At 37.7% G+C, this 18659-nt stretch overlaps 1 protein-coding gene across 2 annotated transcripts in view; it reads right to left on the bottom strand.

Moving 5' to 3' along the window:
* Nucleotides 1-15349, bottom strand: part of ccnd1 (cyclin D1) — a 176593-nt gene extending 161244 nt beyond the window's left edge. Inside the window, exons 1-2 of one of the 2 annotated variants that reach the window (XM_055214385.2) lie at nucleotides 15209-15349; nucleotides 6618-6704 (exon numbers count right to left, since the gene is read on the bottom strand). The gene's annotated coding sequence lies outside the window, so the exon portion shown is untranslated. Of the gene's footprint in view, nucleotides 1-6450; nucleotides 6552-6617; nucleotides 6705-15208 lie in introns of those variants that run through there. The other variant, XM_055214396.2, reaches the window with a different exon arrangement.
* Nucleotides 15350-18659: the final 3310 nt, after the last annotated feature.

The raw sequence follows: 18659 nt of genomic DNA, 5'->3' as shown, positions 1-18659 counted from the left end.
TCTCTTTGCTAAAAGCATTAAAAGTATTCAGTTTACAAATTTACAAATTATTGCAATATGCACCTCTGTTATATTTTCGGGACTTTCATTATACTGTATTGTGCGACCCTGCTGTGAAATAGTTAGTTCCTATTTCTATCAAAACAAAAGTTCAGACAACAAAATCTTTACACATTTCTGCTCATCTCTCTAAAAACCATTCGGTCACGTGAAATGGCCGGTGAATGTCTAAAAACTGCCCATTGCTGGTGCTCATGTTAAGGCATTGGAGCATGTGAGAGGGAGCGACTCGATTAAAGTGCAAAGTGCTTACGATGAGAAAAGCTCAAACCATGTTTGTCCAAGCAAGAATTCACTGGCCAGGTGAGAAATACACTGAACTGTGGAGCCCTGACAATCACAATGTGGTTTTAAAAAAGACATTCCTGTAGTCAATGATTAAAAGTCCCGCCATTCTCATGGCTTCACACTCCTCACATGGCTTCAGACGACTGCAATCCCTTCACACCGAGCCTGTTCGGGCTTAGGGTTAATGTACACAGCTTGTTTGATCCCATATTATAGATACAGCAACCAACAGTAACCTTGTTTTGCCTTATTTTTCCCAGGTTTGAAAATTAACCTCCTAATAACCAGACAAGGACCTGACTAACAAATGGGCAAAGTCAAGCTTTGTTTTTGGAGAGAAAGGGTTCTGTCAGCTCAGCTGGTGTTTGCATAATATCTCTTGGGGAAAAAAAGCAATGCTTTGTGAGATTTCATAGATTTCTGGCGACGCAGATAACTAACTGACCTGGTTCTTGGCGGCATGTATGTAACACAGTGGTGAGCCAAAAGGAAGAGATCCAAAACTCAAATCTTAACCTCCTAAGACCTGGGGTGCGTTTCCCAAAAGCATCGTTGCTAACCTGTTAGCCTGTTAGCAACTTAGTTGGTTGGCAATAGGAAATTGCACTGCAACCAACAAAGTTGCTAACTTAGTTAGCATTGATGCTTTTGGGAAAAGGCCCCTTGGATGTCCAAATACGTGGACATCACTTTTTTGCACCATAATGCTTAATTCTGTGTATCTGGAACCTGTTGTCCACAAACATTTACCATTTACCAAACAAAACCATTACAGTGCTTGATGTTTACAAAAAATATTCAGTTACTATATTTTTTCCTAACCCCAAAATAGCTGGTAGAAATCGGAAAAAAAGACAAACCAAAGCTGGGGTCTTTGTACGTTAAATATGATAAGAGGTAGGTAACTTTCCACACTCTTACAAATAAAGATTCCTAAAATGTTCCTTCTCAAGCTATATGTTTTTTGTATCTTCCTCAGACTTTTAAAATGAAAGAAATAAAATTTTTAAGAGGTCATATGACGTTGCTAACAAAAACATTATTTTGTGTTTTTGGTGTAATGCAATGTGTTTCCACATACCGGACATTATTTTTGCTCATCTATGCTCTTTCTGAAATGTGTCGATTTTTACCATAGACTGTACAAAATATGGACGTAGTGTCCGTGATATCACCCATAGGTTTGTGAAGAGCTTTTTTAAAGCCAATAGTTGGCGAGGCCTGCCGTTGCCATCGTAGCATTGCGTCACCGCGCATCACTCGCTGATATCCAAACATGGGTAAAGAGGCGAGACGTGGGTGAAGTTGCTGAAACCACGCCCGCCTAGCTCAACGGTAGTGACAGCAGTGGCAGTTCGCCTGTCACTTAACTGGCGACGCCTTAATTATGCAAAACTTTAAGGCTTAATGTAATTTAAACGGATGAGTTACAAAAAAAATTCACCCCACTTAGAGTTATCATGAAGGGCAAAATTAGCTATATGGGTGATTCTCACGAAAACTTGGTTTTAAAAATGTCAAGCATGAAAATGTTAAAATTGCTTAAATTTACTTTTTTTCCCAGCAGACATTGAAAAACAAAGTTTGGAGTAAATGGGAACATTAATTTAAAAACTTTTACTTATCATTTAACACTTTTTGTAACATAATTTAAAAAATTAGTCCTAAAAAATCTCATTACCGCAACAGTCAGAAAACATCAACACTGACATATTTTCAAAATGACATGACAAACCTGAAAGAACATAATTTGGAGATTCTGCACATGCATTTAAAATCAAAGTATTATGCTTCTATTAATTAAATTAACATTTAATAAGCATCTGTTGCGGTAATGATAATCAAAATGCCGTGTAAGCATTCTGACAAGACAATATTTCAAATTAACTGTAAAAAAATGATCTTACCTGGTAGCCATCTTGAAGTAACTGGTCCATGTGCTTGGTCACTCAAAATCAAACTTTATTACAATTCTGTATGTGTGCTTAAACTGTTCTCAAAAAGTGTTGCGGAGGATGAGAACATCAGGCATGAACACATCATTTTCCTAATTTTTCTTCATTATTATTATACATGAATATTCAGTAAATATTTTTTCTGTCATCTAAAGTAGTCTAGCAAAACATCCATTTATTTTTTTTCTTAATATTTTTGTGTTAATTTGATTAAATTACAACATAACGCATGTTCAAAAACAGCCGGACACATTGCGGTAATGAGAATTTCAGCAGAAATGAGATCAAATTTACAATTATAAATTCTTATGTTGAAATCACACATTGTGCAAGGTAGAACACAGTATTGTGTTAATTCTGATGCTTTTTAATGTTACTATATTACACATTTTAAAGCTAAAATCATTAGTGCCGTGGTGTTTCAATGGTTTCATGAGAATCACCCACCCATATAGTCCCAAAACTATTTTTCTACCAGGCTGTAAACATATTTATTTCTGCTGTAAAGTCGGGCACTTTAACATGGGGGTCTATGGGAATTGATTTCTTTTTGGAGCCAGTCTCTAGTGGCCAGTCGTTGAACTGCACTCACTTCATTGTTGGCTTCACAATAAAGATCGGAAGGTTGCACCTTAAATTTTACAAAGCTCATCGTTCTGAAAAGCGCGATGTGCTCTGATTGGTCAGCTATCCAGTGAGTTGTGATTGGCCGATACCTCAATGGAATATGAGCTCCCAAAGCACAGAGTCTCCATGACATGGTGATGTCGGCAATGAAAGTTACTCCTTTCATGCATATACATCTGGCCGGTGTTATGCAAATCTTCCCACACAGTGATGTAGATATGTGAGGGCGAATTTGAAGGAGGCGTTTTAGGAAGGCATGGATGAGTCTTCAATTTAAGAAAGAATATCTGTTTGGGTTTAAAACTTGAGATCTTTGCGACTTTCCGGATCTTCTATATATTATGCACAAACAGCTTTTAACACTCCAAAGACAAAGGAAAACATGAACAAGGTTGTTTATAACTACAAAACAGATTGGGTCTAAAACATAGGAAAGCCTCTAAAATGGGTTTACAGTATATATTTTTTCCTGAGGTTTACTAATAATGTCTGTTAATAACCATTTTCAATCTTCCTCTCTTTGACCCTTTTTTGTTGCACATTCAAGAAACGCCCACATAGCTTGTGAAATAAGCATTCATGGAGAGCTTTTTGGGTCTGCTCAATGCATTTTAAACCCATTATCCTTCAAAACAGCTGTGTTGAATGGCTGGATAGCATTATGACAGTATTACACAATAATCGATGCTGAACAAAGTGTTGAGAGTCTCGCTCTAAAAAAATTTCTGCCATCATTTACTCACTCAAGTCACTCCAAACCCAAAAGACTTTGTCTCTTCTGTGAAACACAATAGGAGACCTTTTGAGGAATGTTGGCACATAATGCGAAAAGGGACTGGGGTTGACATTCACTAAGATTATGCCAGAAAACAGCAAGTTATACGGGTTTAGCACAACATAATACATTTCAAATGCTAGTTTCTTTCATTGCAGCCTTTTTAAAAAGCCGTAGGGGCTAAACACAGACAGAATGGTACAACAGATCTTCCCTTTCTTTACTCTTTAAGATCCTACCATTTTTGATTGTTATGATATTATTTACCTTCTTAAAAGAATTAAATGTAAAACTAAATGACAAATCGTGTAATTAGACTATCCGTGAGAATCCCTCCAACAGCACAATAGGAATCAAATGAAGAAGTGCATCATACAATACCTGCCCATTTCTACATTATGTTCTTTCCACTGACCAATCATAAAGGCAAAGGGAAATGAAAGGAGTCTAATTGAGAGGGTGGCGATATTCCACCCCTCTCATGTTTAGTATTAAGTGGTCCACATGGCCAGCTGTTCATGTGCAGAACCTGATAATCACACACCACCCCTCTTCTCAGCCTGGGCTGGGCCAGAGATACGAGAGCCAGGCCCTCTGATCCCAGATGAAAGGCGGAGGTGGAGAGCTTCAAGCCTCACAATGCAACTGTGTGATATATACCTTATCATCAAAAACGCATCAGCTGTCCTTTGGCAAAGAAAATACGTCCAAAGACGAGCCGGCAAAAGGCAGTGTAATTGTAGGCCTGCTCTTACAGCAGCCGTAAAGTAATACATGGCCTGTTAACGGTCTATATTGAGAGTTCTGGTAGATTAATGTTTGACATGCATATGATATTATATGGTCGAATGAACCCGTTGCATGCAAGGGACCAGATTGGTCACTTTATGACCAATTATAGTTTGGCTATAACATACGCTAAATCTACATGCTGACACCACATATTTTTAAAACTTAATTAATAACCTTTTGTTATAAACAATGGCAATGAAAAATTTAACTTTGATTCAACTTATAAAGGTTTCTATAAAGCTGCCATTGTAACATGACAGTAAGGATTAAGCTAGAAAAGTTAAAGGTCATAAATATTTACATTTATATATTACATTTGTGCATTTTATCCAGTGCGACATACAGGGCATTCAAGGTACACTGTGCATTTTATCAGCATGGTTCCTGGGAACCGAACACATGACCTTTGCACTGCTAATGCAATGCTATACCAATTTAAGCAAATCCTCAACCACAGACATTTATAATCAAAATACTGTACGCTACTATTATTATTTGGAGTAAACACTTGTCAAAAATCCATAGGGCATCTTTAAACTCTTTATTTTTATACTTAAGCAAGTATCTTACTATCACAATTTTTCATACTTTACTGTTAGGGATTTATGGGTAAAGCATCTGCTGAATCCTAACAGTAAATAAAGACTGAATCTAATCGACTGGTGGTGCTGACTAGTACATTACCACCAATATTACTACAGTATATTATTGTACTGGCCCAGAACAGTCTAGAAACCACACTTGTACATTACTTTCACAGTACACACTGTAAAAGTAAAGGGCCTTGTTGTACTGAAGTACAGCAAAAGATTTTAATTTCCCAGTAATGTATTGTAATATCACAGTAATTAATTTGTCATTGAAGCTGTGAAGTTACAGTATACAGTTGAGATTTTACAACAATGCATTGTAATATTACAGATATAAAATTACAGTAAATTGCGGTGAGTATTTGACCAACATGATCTCACAAAGTTCCGTGGGATAGTCACGGAATTTTGTGCTCATTTTTCCGTGGCATTCTCACGGATCTCCGCATTTTTCCGTGGCCCTGCTACGGACTGTCTTTTTCCGTGGCATTCTCACGGATTGGTTACTCAACTGCTTTTTCCTATTTTCAAACGATTTTCGCTTCGGTTTAGGGTTAGATTTGGTGTTTGCGTTAGTATGTCACTTTAAATATTGGCTTATACTATTTTTTCTGATTTATTCTTTTATATTTTCTAAACTTTAAACAATTGTTGCCTGGCGTTGGGGTTAAAGTTGGGTTTGGGTAGGGATGTCATTTCATGTAAATCTAACCATAAACCGAAGCAAAAATGGTAAGAAAATAGGACAAAACAGTTGAGTAACCAATCCGTGAGAATGCCACGGAAAAAGACAGTCCGTAGCAGGGCCACGGAAAAATGCGGAGATCCGTGAGAATGCCGTGGAAAAATGAGCACAAAATTCCGTGACTATGCCACGGAAATTCGTGAGATCAGGTTGATTTGACAGTATATTGCTGTAATCCTTACTGTGAAAGTCATGCACAATTTATCAAATTGTTTATTGTGAATTTACACCAAAAAAAATTGCAGTGAATGTAGTAAAAACCACTTGAGTACCAAAGCTCAACGTAGAGCAACACATGCACTAACCACTAAGCTATAGATCACACTATGAGCAGCATCCAATGAGCATAGCACAAATGATATAAAGTGGGAATGACATTGGGAAATGACCCAGGTCGGATTCAAACCCACATACACATAATGTGCTCAACATGACACAAGAAGAATATGGGCTAACCAATACATCACGCCTCCAACAGGGACAATTATAAACACAGATTATAAATACATTAATTAAAGAGTCACAAGATACCACAATAATTGAATAACAAAACAATCTAAATTAAAGCCAACAATATTTTTGTCTCGCGTAAAAGACCAGCATACTGAGAAAGATCACCTCGAGGTTTCCTGTGATCGCTGGATCTCCTGCAGGCTCAGTGAGAAGCGGCAGTGCATGAGCAAATGAGAGCAATGCATCCTGGGGCCTCAAAGAGAGGACAGTCATGAGAACCACTGACCCTGAGCAGGAAAGGCTTGAGGTCAAAGGTCATGACCTAAACTTACCCTAACCATGTAGACACAGGGAGTTGGTCCCAAAACAGCTCAGACTGGTGACGTGTCCGGCCGTGATTGAAATGATTGTTTCCTGTCCTGTTAAAAAATCAATAAACATGAAAAAACTGTTTAGTGTTTTTCTTAATGGAGCTATATTTAGAGATTTTTTTAGACAGCAAAAGTCATTGTGATGGCATAAAAAATAATAATAATAAATTAAACATGGTACAGTTATTAATTTTTTTATTGCTTTATTCGCACTTTATACACATACACTAAACCAAAATACATGTAGCAAATCAACCAAATATTTTCGGCTGAAAATAGCATTTTAGGCATTATCAGTATACAGGCAAACCAATTAAAAATAAATTGTGCTCCGGTTCTTAAATTGCAGTTTTACTGCAGCTGTTGCAAATATATTTTTTATGGTGCATCACTTAAGACTGTAACACCATAACACTGACTCTTAAAACAAGGACCTGTTTAATTCCTAAAACTGCCTATATATAGTATAATGTACGCACATGAACCCATACCGTGTTCTTGGGACAGAAATGTTTTGAATGTAGTTTATATTTTATTTAAAAATGTAAATAGTTACATTACATTACATTTTAGAAGAATTAACTATATTAGACTAATTAAACTTTTAACACATTCTGTCACATTGCCCTTAACTGAAAATCCTACAGACTGTTTAAATGGATTATCCTCTTCCAAGCCTTTATTTGTTCAACGAGCATGTCTTAAATACTTCCGCTGTTTAGTATGTACTAAAGGACAGATGGTTAGCGCTTACAGGTAGAAGTTGTAAAGTAGTATATTCAAAACTCTTTGTCTTTGTTGCAGGTGGAGGTTTAGTTACCTGCATTTACAACTTTATAATTAGATTTATAAGTTGTAGGAAATTCTTTATGAGCACGTATGGAAATTTATTACACTGTGTGAGGAAAATCTTTTATTGACGCAACACTGATTCTTGAGACGTGGGTCAAACAATTTTACCTAACATTGGTTAGAACAAGTTAACATAAAATAGATGCATCCTCTTTGATTAATGTTAAATACACCACTTTCATTTTCTTAGCTTTGTTATGCAAATTACAAATGTCATTCATGACCTATCGAATAAATTAAAATTTACAAAAAACCTTTTGGTAACACTTAAATTGAAGGGGTGTGCATAAGACTGAATTGACACTTTAATTATCATGACATTATAAGTGACGGAGGTTTTATGCACATTTATGACAACTGTCATTAAGTGACATTCACTCAATTATGTCATTTTTAATGCAAAGATGACATTGTTTGAGATGTCTTTTGTTATGACAACTTGACATAGACCAATACATCATGACTTGTCATAAATCTGTCATAACAATGACATAGCATATTAATGATCAAACTTAAGACACTATCTAGCTTTATGGGTTAAAATTACATTAAATTGTCATATGGTTGGTTTTGACATTGGCTGTCATGAGGCCATTATATTTGTGTCATGAATATTTTTCTGACCACTTTTTACCAGTAATACAAATTGTCATTGTCAAATGTCTGTGTTAATACTCTGTCAAGTTGTTTTATAACAGCGTCATGAATAGGCATGGGCCGATTACCGGCTTCAAGGTATACCGAGGTTTTAAACAGTCAAGGTTTCAAAACCACTGAAATATTCTGTGATACCGTCTCCAAGGTATGAGCTGTGTTTATACAAAATTCATTAAATCATTAAGTCTTGTGATTGATTTGATGTTTACATTTAATATACATTACAAAATATTATATGTTTTTTAAAAGTATATTATAATTTAAAGGCTTTAAATTTAACTGGCATTTAAAAAATAACACATTTTAGTGTTGCAATGGCAATACCGTAACACCGTGAAACCGTGGTATTTTTGCTAAAGGTTATCATACCGCCAGAATCTTATACCGGCCCATGCCTAGTCATGAATATTTTTCTTGACCTCAACTACAATGGTACATATTAAAGCTAAAACTAGGTAGTTCAATGTCATGTTTATGACAGATTTATGACAAGTTATGTTGTCTTGGTAATGTCAAATTATCATGACGGGTTATGATGTATTGGTTTATGTCAAGTTGTCATAACAAAGGCATCCCAAACAATGTCATCTTTTCATTAAAAATGACATAATTGAGCGAATGACTCTTAATGACAGTTGTCATAAACGTGCATTAAATCTCCTTCATGTCATGATTATGAAGGTGTCATGTCAGTTTTATGAACACCCCTTTAAGTAAAGTGTTACCAAAAGTTTTTCAAGGTTCCATAATATAAAATTAAGCTATATTAAAACAAGCCTCTTTCCATATTTCATCCATTATGAGTTTAAGATTACAGAAAGTTACATACTAGTGCACTTTTATCATTCATAATAATAATAATACCGAATTTGATATACTGTAAACTGCATAATTAAGCAAAAAAACGAAGAAGTTCAACCAACCAAACAGAGGTGTACCCAGAAATAAAATTTTATATTTCGAACGAGAAATGTAAAGTAATTTTTAAAAATACAAATGTTTTGCCTTCTTATATAAAAAGCAGGTGTCCCAACTCCAACATAAGTTTTATGGTACTGAGAAACAGTTAACCTGATGTGGTTAATCAATATGGATCTTCACTAAAGTCTATCCACATTCCCAAATACAGTTCACATTCTGCGCTGACTCACTATCACACGTATGCCAAACTCAAGCCCAAGAAAAACCAATGCCAAAGTTAATATAATCTCTCACACAGACCAGATCATGGTGGTTCAATCCAGTTACAAAGCCCACGGTAAACATTCATTTACTCTCGGGTTTCACCTCAAGCGCACACTGTGAGAGACAATTCACAGGCCGGAGTTTCCCGCTTTCCCTAACACAATTCGAATTGTCATTTTAATTTCCAGACCCGCGCTCTGTCGGATTACTTCTGGCTCAGTGGCTGCGATCAACAGGTTGTGTTGGTCCATAGGTGGCATGTGACACACACACACACGTGATGTCAGCAATTGCTAAAGAGGGGCATCCCGCGGTGTGCGTCTTTTTGGGCAGCTGTACTCTGCTGGGTTCGCGAGTGTGTCTGTACGTGCGGACACAGTCTGCGAAAGGGGGCCGCATGCCACTCATATGTCAAGGGACAATGCGACGGCCAGGACAGATATTGTTAAACAATAGTGATCTGTTTGGTAGCCCAGAGACAACGTGCCCATTAAAAGGGCCTGTCAAAATTATTCAAACTAGCCCCATGCTCAGATGAGCTTTTGTTTCTGTGAATGGACAAGGTTGAGAATAATGAAACGTTGCCCTCATTTTCAAACCCAAATTGAATTACATATTCAACATATACTTGTACGTCTTCGAGCAGTACACTATACAACTGTCCAACATTCATGTCAATCTCTTACAAAAGAATGATTAAAACCGCCATAATTTAGACGGGCTTGCTAACACAGCTGTCCTTAGCACAAAAGCCAACCTCATCATGCACTGTCATGTCAACCTATACTGTATAAGGTCCTGAATAAATCAAAATCTTTATAAAGCGACTCCAGGGCTAACACGATTCCTCGCAGTCCAGAGCCTCTCGAGTTTAGCCTGTTGAAAAGGTTAAAAGGTGTCCACAATGATCTCACTCACATGCAAATATTGCATAATCGTCCACGTGCTGGGGATGCAACAAGGATGTGTTTGACCTCTGTGGCAGTCGTTGGAGGTGGGGTGAAAATCATTCCTCACCTGGAAACATGATCCACGAGGAATGTCACCCTCCATAACCGAACGCATCCACGTCGGATGACCCCGGAGAGGTAGTCATGTGAAGCTGCCCGTTTCAATTCACTCCTGAGCTTCGGCACAGATCCCTCCATTGTCTAAAAGAGCTCGGCTTCAAAAGAGCACTCGGGGCAAAAAGATAACAGGCTGATGCGGATCAGCCAGGTTTGCAAACTTGCTGTTTGTTGGGGATAATTGTTAAGCATGTAAGAATTTTTTAGGGAGTTGAAGTTTTTGTTATGCTGTCATCCATTTTGGGTGATGAACCATTTGTCAAAGGGATAAGTATATGCAAAAGTTGAATTCTGTCATCATTTGCTCGCATGAGTCATTTTCTATTCTGTAAAACACAATGTACAGCACAGACTGGTCTTTACAAAAGCAACGACAGTCCTTAGTGCGCAAATGTACCATATAAGCACTCCTTACAGACAAAGTAATAACTTTTGGTATTTGATTATTTTAGTCATGAAGCATCTAGAAATAAAATAATGTAGTCATTTTAATAATAGAGTGAAGTATAATGACATTACATTGTTCAAAGTACTTCAACAAAAACATTGCGGTTGCCTCCAGAACTTGTTAACAAAATCCACACACTAACATGGTGTGTTTTTTGTAATATTATGAGGTCCAATTAAGGTCCAATCTGGGACTCCATTGAGTGGACAGAAGGACCTTACTTCCAACTAATTGAGCACCTTCAAACTTTTCCGATGTTGTTTTTGTTTGAAAGTCGCCCGGCATGATGTGAGGCCAGCGCGTGCCCCTCGTTAACTCTGTGGACCCTGCCAAGCATCTGCTCATCTGCCACAAGCCCAAGTTCAACCCCTTATCAGTTTTTATCACGCTTCACAACACGAAGTGTCTTTGGTCACTGGCCACTCTGAAGAGTCACCACCTCCTGTGACCAAACCAAACTGGACCATCCACCAACAGGGGGTGCTTGGCCGGTCTGGTGTCTGCTCCACCTTCCCCTCATCTGCCATCTGTTTCGGACCGTGGCCGCACGCTCCAGCAGCCCGCCAACCGTGCCAGAACCTCACGGCCATTCATACGCACCAGCTTTGATTCCCTTTGTTGCTCCAAACTGTACTGAGGGGCAGACATTTGTTCTGGAATAAAAGGGGTCCTTGTATCTTTACTCAGGGGTGGGGCTAGGGTGCAGCGGAGGGAGAGAGACACTGAACTTGTGTTTATTTTACATTTGTTTACCAGCACTTTAGAGTAGTGTGCATCACCCTTCTGACACTTATATCTTCTGTCTGCGTAACCTTGTGCCAATGGGCCCTCAAGCAGAGATGCACTTCAGCAATTATTCTTTTCATGCACGGTTCAAAGGCTGCCATCGCCGTAAACAGACTGGCAGACCAGATGACTAGATAACTTGCGTCTGAACCATTTATCGCTGACTATAATGATTATTAGCACACAAAAGGTGGCATGGGGACTGTTTGTTTTCCACATGGCCAGTCAAACAATGAATGGGCAAAAACTTGGTCCAAAAAAGAAACGCTGCTTTATCATTAAAACTTCTTTACAGTATGTGAGGTGCAGTATGAATACATTTCGGACATACTGCATCCACCATGTATGCATTGTCATGTGACCTATGATGTAATCAGAACTTAATTTACTTATGAGTTGTTTAACAAGTACAATTAAACACATTTTTGGTACATAAATCCCTTAAAGAGACGCTTATTTAGTAGATTTCTGTTTTTTTTTTACTGGCGGCTCCTCAGCTCACATCACACGGGATAGACTTCCATCGAATGCACACTTAAAGGTGCAGTGTGTAATTTTTAGAAGGATCTCTTGACAGAAATGCAAAATAATATACAAAACTAAATTATCAGCGGTGTATAAAGACCTTTCATAACGAACCATTATGTGTTTATTACCTTAGAATGAGATGTTTTTATCCACATACACAGAGGGTCCCCTTACATGGAAGCCGCCATTTTGTGCAGCCATGTTTCTAAAGAAGCCCTTAACAAACAAACTTTTGTACTAAGTTGTCTCCAACGATGACATGTTTGTCTGGTGGCGGCTACCGTAGCTTCTCTATGTGTTTCAAAAGCAAGAGTTGAGCAGTGGACTGAGCCATTGGTTGCAATTCACAACCTCACCACTAGATGCCGCTAAAATTTACACACTGCACCTTTAAAAATCTAGCTGGAAGTAATACGTCATCTGGGTATTTTCACGTGCTGTTTTATACCTGTAAAATGATAAAGATCAAAGTTCACTGCCAGGCGATATATTTTCTTTAACAAAATTCGCCTTTCAAAGCCGGTTTGGACTACAGCCCTCTACTTCCTGCTTTAATGATGTCACTAGAACAGTTCTTTGACTAACCTCCGCCCACAGAAATACGTCAGTCGCCAGCTAAGCCAATGGCAAGCTAAGCTGCTATCACAACACACTAAACAAACTACACAATCAGAACTCGATACGTATTTCTGAAGGAGGGACTTCATAGAACAAGGAAGACATCAGCCCGTTTTTAGGACAGTAAAAACAACGGTATAGAGATAAGTAAATTGTGTGAATAATACCTAATTTGTTTTACACGTGAAACATGAACAGATGTTATATTGCGCACTGTAAACACAATCAAAGCTTCAAAAACACAGAAAGAACGGGACCTTTAAGTGCGAGTGATTTACATGTTAAAGGCGGAGTCCACGATGTTTGAAAAACGCGTTGGAAAAGGAGACGGGCCGACTACCAAAACACACTTATAGCCAATCAAATCAAATCAAATGCCGGTTTGCGTATGTGTGGGGCGGGTCTACCAACAGAAGGTCCAGATTCTATTGGTGTAGGGGCGTGTTTGTTTAGGTGATTTCAAATATCAACATTGGCTTTCAAACATCATGGACTCCGCCTTTAAGTCAATGAAAAAATGTGATAGACATCCAGCGGTGCGTTTCGCACGAATGGCAGCGCGAATGACACGGCGCAATTAAGCATTTTGAGCATTTGAGTTGAAAAATCTGAACTTTGACAGATATTAGCACCACATTACCCAATCAGGAGCTTCCTCTAGCAATAGTGTGATTACGACGTAGCGAGCTGAGACAGATGTACGAAACAACAATGAAGGACAAAATCCTAATCGCTGTATGTAGACACCCGGAGCTGTACAACACATCTTCGTACTTTTATAGAAACAGAAATAAAATGGGTCTTGCTTTAAAGAAAGTAAGAAAGTGAGTGGGGAGGTCTGGTAAGTTGTAAAAAACGCTCTTTACTATATAATATATATATATATACACACACACACACACACACACACACACACACACACACACACATACATACTGAGATTACAAGCTAGCTAAAGCCGTCAAATTGAGGGTATTCGCGTCTGAATTTCATGTGCGAATGACGCCAATTGAGGCGAGTTAACTCAAAATGTTCAAGTTTCCAACTATGCGACAGGTGTGAACACACACACTTTTAATACTCTTAAAACGGTTGTTTTAAAACAACACATTTAATGTATTGTCCTTAACTAGACACATCTCTGTGTTATTTTTGGAACAACACATTTTGTGTTGTTTTAACACATCTTCTGTTGTCTCTTTTATTTATTTGAACACAAAATCAACACATAATGTTTAAAAAATAACACATAAATAGCATAACACAAAACAATGTGTAAAAAATTATCAAATCCTTTCTTAGAGCAGTAGGAATGTAAGACACAACAGGCTTCTGTTCAAAAGTATCTTATATCCTACAATTATACTGTATAAGACATGTGTCAACTTCTTCCTCTACCATGTCCAGTTTTATTTAAACTTTTTATATCTCTCTATAGCTGGTATTTAGAGTTTTTGGGCAGACCACTATTAAGTCTTTAGGAGGGTAAATGAATGCAAGGATCGAGGTCAACAGGCTGGGGTAGAAGGGGCAACTATTAAAGAGTTTTGACAGGCCACTGTCTTAGACGAACCATGGGCTTCAATCCCCCACTGGGTTCTGTCATATCTGCTAGAGAGGAAACCCATCAAGTGGCATATTGAGGCTGAACGAGTCTGCTTATGAAAGTAAAGGGGGATTACCAGCTAAAAAGAAGAACAGACTTGTTTTACTTGTTTTCCCTCCTTTAACAAGCTTGACCCTCTGCAGATGAGACAGTTTGTGTATCACCTGCCTGATGAACGTGTCTGATAAATGCCTGCCAGGTGCGAGATTCAATAAAGCAATAACTCATACTGCCGTGTATAATCAGCACCATTTGATATGATATAAATGTCATACGCAAGTACCTTTAGTTTCTTTCTAATGCAATGTAAATGTATCTTAATTCTTTTGATCCCTGCAGGCTAATATAAAAACAGATAAGATAAACAATGCGATAAATGACTGGAGTATAAAACTGTCTAAAAGCCAAAAACTGGGACAGGATGTCACACAGAGAAGTTGTCACAAGTTGGAAATACAACATATATGGTTTGTGTCAAAGGTTACACAAAAACAAACTGTTTGTTTACATAAATGCCTAAATTAAAATAATAATTCTGTCAATTTGATCTATATATTCCTATAACACATTATTATTGCTAAAGCTGTTAGATAAGTAGTTAAACATATTAAAAGCCACTAATACACTCTACAATAGATTTAAGATTTTACTTTGTTCTCAGGACAAAGATATTTGTTGTCCACAACGATGGAGGTGGTTATACGAATCATTTTTATGAACAGCATGTTTTTAATGTTTTTACTGTTTACACTTTAATTAAAAGCTTATAACAGGTCGCTAACCATGTTACATTTTGACAACTTACCTTATATTATGACAACATGCATCACTATATTTAACTGTTTCGTTATCTTTCGACCAATATTTCTTCATTCGTTCTGACAGGAGACGGTTTTCGCGTCAGTTTTTCTGGTTTATGTGCGCATGCGCGCGCGTGCCCCCACCCATAGTTTGACGTAGCAGGAAAACGCTCGCGCTGTACTTGATTTTGCGGGTTGTTGACTTTTTAAAGTGAGCGAAATGTTAAATAATGTCTCTCCAAAAGATCGTTTACCTGGATATAATGTAAATAAAGCTGAAATAACAGCATAACCGCTGGTTTTAACTTACGTCCGTATTCATTTCCATATGAAAATAAAGCAGCAGAAGCAACCTGCCAACACTTAGCAACTACAAATACGACGCGATGATGCAATGAATACGTTAATTAACGCATTACTATTTAAAAGTCCCAATAAAATTAAAATTTAAGTTTATGCCTTTTAGTATGAATATGTTAGCCTTAATGATATTTATAACTGAGTGTACTCCAAACGTTGAGAAAAAAATTACATTTAGAAGCATTTTGATTCTGATTGTCAAATTTATAATTTTTTTTTTTAATAGAAAAAGATTCCAGGCTGTGAAGTAAATTTAAAGGAATATTTTTCATGAAAAATCCTGATAATTTACTCACCCCCATGTCATCCAAGATGTTTATGTCTTTCTTTGTTCAGTTGAGAAGAAATTACATTTTTTTTATTCCAGGATTTTTCTTCATTTAATAGACCTCAACACTTCACAGTTTGAATGCATTTTAAAATTGCATTTTCAACACAGCTTCATCGGGCTCTAAACGATCCCAGCCAAGGAATAAAGGGTTTTACCTAGCAAAACTTGCACTAACCGTGTGACGCGCCTGCGTGACCTTATGTATTAAGTAATTACATTGAAAGTTTAAGCATGACGTATGCGAAACTACTGCTCCAGGGTTTACAAGTATGGAGAAAGAGGACTGTTCCAACATTGTTGTATGTCGAATGATACTAGTTAATGTCTTTGTGTCAGTTTATTGTTTTAAATGATCCGCAAGTGTGCATTTCACATATGTAACACCTTTGAACGTATTAACGTAATACGGTCGTGCTGGCACATCACACGCCTAGTGCAAGACGAGAAGTTGTGGTTTAAAAGTACACATATTATTTTTCTTAGCGAAAATGACAATCATTTCACTAGATAAGACCCTTATGTCTCAGTTGGGATGATTTAGAGCCCTTTGAAATTGCAATTTTAAACTGTATTGAAACTGTAAAATGTTGAGGTCCAATAAAGTAAAAAAAATCCTGGAATGTTTTCCTCAAAAAACGTATTATCATCTCGACTGAACCAAGAAAGACATAAACATCTTGGATGAAATGGGAGTGAGTAAATTATCAAATTTTTTATGAAAGTGGTTTAATCCTTTATTGCTAAAAGGGGAGGGGTCACTCAATAATTTATAATTTACTAGTTTAACCCGTAAATTGGCGCTGTCCTGTGAGCGGGACACCTACGTTTATTTCAATATGTTCTATGTAAATGTTAATCTATCACGACAAACTATATATTGTTGGAAAGGTCTAAGAATGTAGTTTTCATATTTCAAAACCTTTTAGCAGTAATAATAATGCAGTAACTGTAATTTATCATTTGTGACACAAGTATGCAGCAAACCTCAAAGCAAACCAGCACAAACCTCAGTTTTTTGACAATTTTATGTATTAAAAATTATACTATATTGCATTTTTATTTATTACAAATAAATGTAAACTGCTTTAAAAAAAAATATAATTTCACCTCCAGACACTTCCCTAAAAAACGTTAAAGTGTCTTCTTTAAAACCAAAAATTACCAAAATTAAAACCAAAATTAGGCTTCTAGACCCAAAAAAAAAAAAAATGCCAGAGTTATATTAATTTAAAGGTGTATATCACCTTTTCACCAACCCCCCCCCCACTCAAAAAAGGTTGCACCAGTTAAATGGTTAATAATGTTGTTGTGCACTGCTTTATTTCAATGTAAATGCCTTGGCAATACAAATGTAGAATATTTTGTCATGCCAATAAAGCACACTTAAAATGCAACTGAAGTTGAGAAAACTAGTCTATTTGCATAAGAAACACATGGATATTGTCTGGCCCTCTTCATTCATATGCAGTTGATTCTGGTGTCATATCTATGAGATTATGTCAGTTATAAATCTCCAAACTTGTGTCCAGCATGCCTGAGGCCTCCAACAATTCACACATCAATGATCAGAGTGACAGGGTCTCGCCCATTGTCTGCAATCAGTTCCCTTAAAACAAAAGAAGCACCTGTCAAATTAGTTCCCTGATGACCCATCAGCAAGGCCGAATATCACCCCCACCCCTGCCCGCACTGGCCAGCCATGCGTCGGACACAAGGCCCTCCTTGTTAACCCAACCACCCAGTTTCTCGTTTGCAGAAGGCCCGGGGGGACTGAGTTCAGTACGGCACACCCCAGGGTTATACTGATGGGTTAGTACAGTATGGTCCACACTGGCTTCATGTCAACTTACTGTCTGCTCTCTAAAAAAAAGACTGCTCCCTTTGGGCCACAGACACATGCGTATGTCCTCCCCTCTATAAAGGGTGCATTATAAGAGCCCAGTTACTGTACAAGTGGCCAATCTGTCCACGGTCATGGTCTTGTGTCGATGCATTGTGCCCAGGCCCAGAGGCATCGCATGCAGGTGCAGGTGTCGTTTTCTCAGTCTGCTGCCAGCATGTACAAAAGCACATATGGCACATGATTTGGCACGAGGCTTCCCAAAGGAAGTTATGTCACACACTTGTTGCACATCTGTCTTATGCTCTAATGCTCCGTATTATTTCAAAATGCATCAGTTTCAAAGACTTCCCCTTGTTGCATGTGCTCAGTTCACTCGGGTACAGTGATGTGTTAGTCAATAAAACCGTAAAATTCGAGAGATTTGCGCAAACATGCGTTTACCTTCCAGTGAAATAACTTGTAAGGTCAACGGATGCCACAGACAGACACATAGACTGCAAATCTTTTAACTGTGAAAGCTGTGATGAAATTCTCCGGATGTACGTTGAGCTCATCACATGTAGAGAATGTAAATAGCCTACATTACTATACATTTTCTTGTCAAGACTGTGTAAAATGAAAATCACGCCCATTTCGGGCTACCTCGCATTGCATGAATGCCTCTTTCATCCTCTGCAACTTTTTATAATGCATTTTAATCTTTATGCAATCTGCTCACTAGTGGTGATGACAAAGTGCTCAAACAGGCATGAGGAAATGGCGTAAGAATAAACAATAAGTCAACATTTAATGTGTTATATTTTAAATGTTCTTGTGTTATGCGCTGCGTCACAGATAGGCCTACAGGCATCACCTGAAAAACAGAAGCAGTACTAAACGTAGAAATGGATTGCAGTTCGGCGGCTATTTCAATCAGCAATGT

The sequence above is a fragment of the Misgurnus anguillicaudatus genome, chromosome 21, assembly GCF_027580225.2.
Source record: "Misgurnus anguillicaudatus chromosome 21, ASM2758022v2, whole genome shotgun sequence".
Taxonomy (NCBI): Eukaryota; Metazoa; Chordata; class Actinopteri; order Cypriniformes; family Cobitidae; genus Misgurnus; species Misgurnus anguillicaudatus.
The sequence above is the reverse complement of the archived record's forward strand: the minus strand, read 5'-3'. Positions and strand labels throughout refer to the sequence as shown.